This window comes from Maniola hyperantus, chromosome 2 (genome assembly GCF_902806685.2).
Source record: "Maniola hyperantus chromosome 2, iAphHyp1.2, whole genome shotgun sequence".
NCBI classification, from domain to species: Eukaryota; Metazoa; Arthropoda; class Insecta; order Lepidoptera; family Nymphalidae; genus Maniola; species Maniola hyperantus.
This window is the reverse complement of record NC_048537.1, coordinates 4,852,653-4,859,376: the sequence shown is the minus strand read 5'-3', so window position 1 is coordinate 4,859,376 and position 6,724 is coordinate 4,852,653.

Sequence of the window (6,724 nt, the reverse complement as noted above, 5' to 3'; positions counted from 1 at the left end):
GCGTCCATCCTCGCTCGCGAACCAACACAACCTGTAATTTGGAAATTATTATCTAACACATTGTGCCTTTCTGGTTATCCCGCCGGTCAATTTGCCGTTTTTATGGCTCCCACAGTGCCGCGGCCTCTAATTATCTCCGCCACGATCGCGGCCCGAGGCGATACCGCGTCTCCCTGCGCCGCGCCGAACCGACCCTAACCCGACCGAGTGAAGTTCAAACTCCTCCAAACTTATCTCTAACCTCTCTAAACTCGAGTTAGGAACATGAGAAAATATGTTTAAACTAACGCGTCTGCGCGAAATCTATTTGTTTTACGGCGAACTCTCGTAATGGCTTCACCATAATTATTATCATGAGATAGAAATTCAGCGTTCAAATCACAGCGATTTAATCAGAAATACGGTAGTAGGTAGCATTACTTACTATTATTTATATTAATAAAATAATTATGCCTAATGAATTAGTATTTCATTAGTATCAAAATGAAATACTGTAAGCCGCCAACATGAAAGCGGATGGCCCCCACCTTGTTAGTGGAACTCTTCTATAAACGGTCACCGTTTCCTCTTTCTATGCTTGATGTCGTAAATTTAAATTATAATCGGTAAGTTTTAACGCCCAATTTTTTAAATTAGAGAAACGAATGATCCGAGAAAATAACATAGCGTTTGGAAGCATTTTCGGCACTCGTCGGTCGTATTCTATTAGAAAGGACTACTAACAAAATTAATTTATTTCTCGATTACAACAGTAAAGCGTCTTCAAAAACGAGCCGCGGCTTCGCGTCATTAATCATATTAATTAAGACGAGGCATGAGCGCTTTTGTTCGTGGTACTTTCGTTAAACGAGCGTTCTTTACGCTGTTCCGAATCGCTTTGGAGTCGATGTCGTGCCACAGGCTAATAATATTTTAGGGTTACCTCCGCAAATGATCTAGACTCGGGAAAAGACTTGAAGAATGGTATTTAAAAGCACAAGCGACCAGATAGCCAAAAAAAAGAGCGTCGTAGAGTTCAGCTGATTTCGGTTTGTTGGTTAGTTACAAGCTTTTATTAACTGACCGTATTAGGTAGTACCTATGTCCTATATGGTCAAAACTTTTAACTGAATTTTAGACCAGTTCCAGCCAACCAATTGAGCTATGAACTCATTCATGTGTAACTTTAATGACAAATGACAATGCGATAATATGGTGCAATGGAGGGGGTCTTATGATGAAAGCGGGAATTGACCATAGGCCCATAGGAACTTTTCAACATAAGTAACTCCGTCGTGTTTGGGCTCGTAATATTAGTCTACTATATAAGTACTTATAGGTACGTATAGACTTTACAGTAATTCACTCTTCTTTTATGCTCTGCTGGCATTTTTTGAGAGGTCTGGACTAGTTTGCAGGTTTATTTAATAGCTTGTTTAATAAGCTAGGATAAATTGAGGAGTTCTCGCCTCTCAGATCAGAGTTCTATAGCTGCTGGAATTTTTTTAATAACTTTTGATATTAAATTTGAAAATTTAAAGTAATTGGCTCTTCTTGTATGCTCTGCTGGCAGATTTATTTAATACCTTGTTTAATAATATTAAATACAAAATAAAACCTGTTTTAAAAAAAGTGTTTTTAATTAAGGATATACTTTATTTATACCTATGTTTAATTAATATTCATTTCTTACGTCTTAAATCTTTAATGTACTGAACCCATAGAATAAATAATGTTCTGACTTCAATATCAATGTTTTTTGTTATAATATCTGCGAGGCGACAGAACACGAACGATTCCGTGATTTCGCGGCGTTCGGCGCAAGTTTTCGAGCAATATTGATTGGTCAGAGACAATATTGTTTAATGGTAGATATATATTATGTAGGTACGTGAGCTCGTCTTGCGATTTGCTTGTTATTACAGTGTTATGTGTGTAATCGAATAATTGCATGTAGAAGTTCTTGTATCCACGAGACCGTAGGCTAATTCGAGGAGGTGCTTGATAAAGGTGAAAGTATAAAAGCGTGTGCAAAAGTGTAAGGTATGGAGTTCTTCTTCGTTGTCTGACTATAGCAAACTAGACAAGCCAGCTGGCTTATATTGGGTTCACAACATTTTAATTTTAGGTTGAACTGCTATGTATTTTGGGCCCCCCTATAGTCATCAGCCATTGTAACAAGTATCTAACAATACCATCAGGTTTACCGATTATATAGCCTACAACAGGTGCTATAAAAAGTTGATTTTCTGGCATAATATATACCATCTACCTAAGTGCCTACGTTCCCTGCGGATTATGGAATCATATTCTCCCACTTTGTTTTCTAGTTTTTATATTTACTTTTGTTAAACTGAAATATTTTTAGCAATCATTCTTTTTTTACAATTAAATAAATTGACAGATTGAATTGCGGACTCCGAGTCTTGGGTGAATCTGTCTGTCTGCCTGTCAATCCATCAGGCCGTTTAGCAAAGCCGTCTAACTTCTGAATTAGTGAACATAAACTTTTGAAATAATAAGTGAATTAATAGTCTACCTGAAGCTTAAAATTACATAATAAGTTACGTAAACCTGTACATTATTGAGGGGGGCTCTCAACTTTATCAAGCACCTCATCAAATTTTCCTATGGACTCTTGGCAAAGTGTATCTGCGGCACGCGGTCACGATTTGTTGCGCTCGTGGTTCCGATGCTATTGTTTTAACTAGATTGATGGCTCGAAAGTGCGGTCAAAACACAACGTGACTAACAATAACGGGCCGATATTAATATTTTAATTGAATCCAAATTAAAAACAATTAATAAAATAATTGATTTGACGTGTTGGATACGTAGCAAGGTTTCACGAACAGACACTTTCAATATTTCGAAGGTAGTCCACAGTCTTTTGCTTATTGCTACAGTAAGTTATAACATAGGTAAGTACGTACTACCTACCTACTCACTAATTAATACTTCTCTTTCATAAGTAGTTAATATTCATAAGTGGTAAATAATTTTGACGATCCAAAAGCAATTAAGTACCTAAAAGTTTACTTGAATAAAAATAAGTTTTTACAAAGTGTTTATGAATCGTCAAAAGAATCCACTACTGATCGGATTGGCTTTCCTACCGAGAAGCACCAGTAAAAAACTCCTAGGTTTACAATATATTAAACAATAATATAGAGAGGTATTTATTATATGTATTTAGGTATATGTTTTTAAATATAAATAGATCATAGGACTCATAGGTATACATTGATAATGAAATACACATCAGGAACAAGCCGTTTCGTAACAAATCTATTGAAATGTATCTGGTAAAGTTATTTACTTGAAACTAGGTAACTAATTTGTCAGGTGTATAGGTATACCTATACAATATAATGTAGGTAATTTATACATAGATTAAGTTAGTTCAAAAAAGACGCTAACGTCATGAATCACCTCTATACAAGCTCAACGGTTTATATATAAAAGTTGGGTATGATAAAACCTTTTCTGAAGCATCATTTAATTGAGCCTTTATAAAGTTTTTCTTAGTACCTACCGTGTAATAAATTCACGGGAACTCATTACTTTGCTGCTGCAATTACGTTTTCTTGTTTTTCTTTTATAATAAAACGCTAAAAATAAAGATTTTAATAAAAATATATATAGCAAAATTGCAATTAAGTTACCTGATGAAGTAAATGTTAAAAAATATAAACGTATAGCTTCAAGCTACTTATATTATTATTAATTCAAAAGAACTTGTAGTTCATGACTGGAAATTGTATTTTCATGATAATTGCGCACTGTATAATCCTATAGCTAGCTAAGTATGCCCATTGCCCATACGTCTTGGCTTCGCAGTTCGCACATTTCGGTGAAAAGCCCCTTTTTTAGCGAGCTTTATTCGTAGTGCGCTTTAAACAAATTTAGTTTTGCTCTCATTTGAATACTAACCAATCAAACTCAATGAAAGTAGATATTTACATTGTAGGAACTAATATCTGTGGTTTTCCAGATTTCCATTAAAATTATTAAGACCCCATGTAATAACTATAACTTTAAACTACTTAGTAATTTTTATGGAAATCTGGCAAACCACAGACGTAGATATTAAGTAGTTTCTAGAACATGACTTTTCTACAAAATTACATCGAGTTTGATTAAGTAGTTATTATTCAGATAGGAACAAAATTAAGTATGTTTGTATGGAGCAAGTGATGCATATAAACTTTGAAGAAAACTGTCATACTTAAGTACCTAAGTACTTACATTATACTTAAGTATTTTGGCGGCACTGTAAAATCTCTTCACTAGGTTCTTACCTATTTAGAAATGAGTAGGTAGGTAGGTACCTACCGATCAGAAGTTTCAAAGATAAGTACCAGCTTTAAGCAAATAGGTACGCAAACAAATAACATAAGATTTTTGCTGGTTCATCTCTGTAGGAAAAGGAATCCGAACCAGTGGTAGATGCAGATGAGGATTCAAAAATACTTTACTAAATTTTATTATACGTAACCTACATCATCTATTGATGAGTAGGTTATCAAAAAAATTGTCGTATGAATTGATCGCTGTGGCAAAGAATTATGTCTTCATCGGCTACCAGTTCCCCTTTACCCTGTAATTATAGCGTATTACCAAGTATTACCGATTACACTGAGAAATTACTTTAATATGACATTTGTAACGGTAATTGTCTTGAACAATGGCGATCAAATTAGATGATAAGCGTTTGATTGATTATAATTGCAATTTTTATACAGTTGCACAGAGTTTTTAATAAGCCCCTGATTTTCATGTTTTTAGGTTTCCGTACCTCAAAAGGAAAAAAGGGTTCCTTATAGGATCATTTCGTTGTCTGTCTGTCTTTCCGTCTGTCGTGTATGTCAAGAAAATCTATAGAGTACTTCCCGTTGACCTCGAATCATGAAATTTGGCGGGTAGGTAGGTCTTATAGCATAAGAAAAATCCGAAAACCTGGAATTTGTGGTTACATCACAAGAAAAAAATTTAAATGTGTTCATGAACAAAATAATTAATACTTTCATTTTCAAAGTAAGATAACTATAGGTACCAAGTGGGGTATCTGTTTACCTTTATAAAATTCAAAAACCTGACTGACTACCGATAGGGTGCGCAGTGAGCGATTAACTGTTTATATACCTTTTATTTATCTCTGTTATTGATATCAAATCAAATCAAAATATATTTTATTCAATCAAACTTTTACGAGTACTTTTGAAATATCAAATGCATCGAGAAGAACCAGCAAGAAACTCGGCGGGTGCTCTTTTCAAATATTGATCTGATATGATAGGTAGATATACAATATTATGCCATGTATAAAAGTAATTGAAGTCCCGCGCATTGCTGGAGCGAGCTGCAGGTCAATATATCGATTGCACATTCCTTGAGAGAGAAAATAGTCAATGGCAAGTCACTTCTTCGTCGGCGGTGGGAGAAGTGCCTCAAGCGGCTGGCGACAGACAGATAGACGGGCGGACGCCGCCGGACAGTCGAATAGAGGTGATTCCTTGGAACACTAAAAAGATTGGCTTTTAGCAATAAGTACTTAGGTATATTTTGAGTGTTTTATCTTCCTATAATTTGCCCTAAATGCACGCTTAGAAAACTTTCGATGGAGACAAGAGGAATTAAATGCTATTAACCAACATTGTTTAATACAAATATGTACTCAGATTCGACGCCATTATGAAAAAAGTAGGTACCTGATAAGCATAATTTATCTTTACGAACAAATTTGCAGGTGTTCATTTAAACATCCCCTTTAATAAACATACTTGACGAAGGTTCATTTGTAATTGGCCTTTTCAATTCAGGTAGATGTATGGTAAAGGCTTTTCGAAAGTTATTTGCGATTATTTCCAAATTTCATTATTGCGTTATCATTAGGTTAATCACCGCGCTCTGTCAGTTAAATATAAATCATGTAGCTGCTTGTTTTAGGGTTTATTTTTGAATGATGATTGTTAAGAGTTAAGGAGATGAAAGATGCCGCTACCATTTGTCACTACTTTGGGAACGAGGTGGCGGAGTGGAGTACCGGCCCGCCCTATTTGCACCTCGGCCCCGGGCCGGCTCGGCCGGTCCAGTTTTCTTCGCGACACGATGGAATGCGAATTTAATGGTCTCGCTTTTGGAACCATGGCCAATCTTTTCCGTCATCAAAATTAAGCAAGACCAATGTAGGGGCGCCAGATACGAATGACTTTTTCCAGGAAGCTTTCACAACTGTGATCGTTGTCGTAGTTTTGTCGATGTCGGCGTCGCCATCTTAACCGATAGTCATCCACTGATGGCGAAGGTCTCTTGAAATTTGCTCAAGGTCGTAGCCAGGAATTAATTTCATAGGGGGTTTTATCAAGGTCCCAAATCCTTTCATGAAAAAGGCGACAATTTTAAAATTAATACATAAAAAATGGTTTTAAATATAAAACTAAAACGTAAACAGGCAACTCCATCGCAATTTTACGATTGTAAAGTACCTATAGTACGCGACACGTTGAAGTGACAATCGGGGAGGGAACGCCCCGTACACCCACAAAGCCCCTGCGGTAACCCAGTGCGGGCGAGCGCGGGTGATGTACGGTGTGCGGGGCGTCCCTCCGCCTCATACCCCGATTGCCATCTCAACCAATCACTAAACTACTCTTTCTACACTCACTAAATAAAAGCGCAAGCGCAGCCAGCGCGATATTATTTGATATTTTTACAACAATACAAATTCAACGAATATACTTTA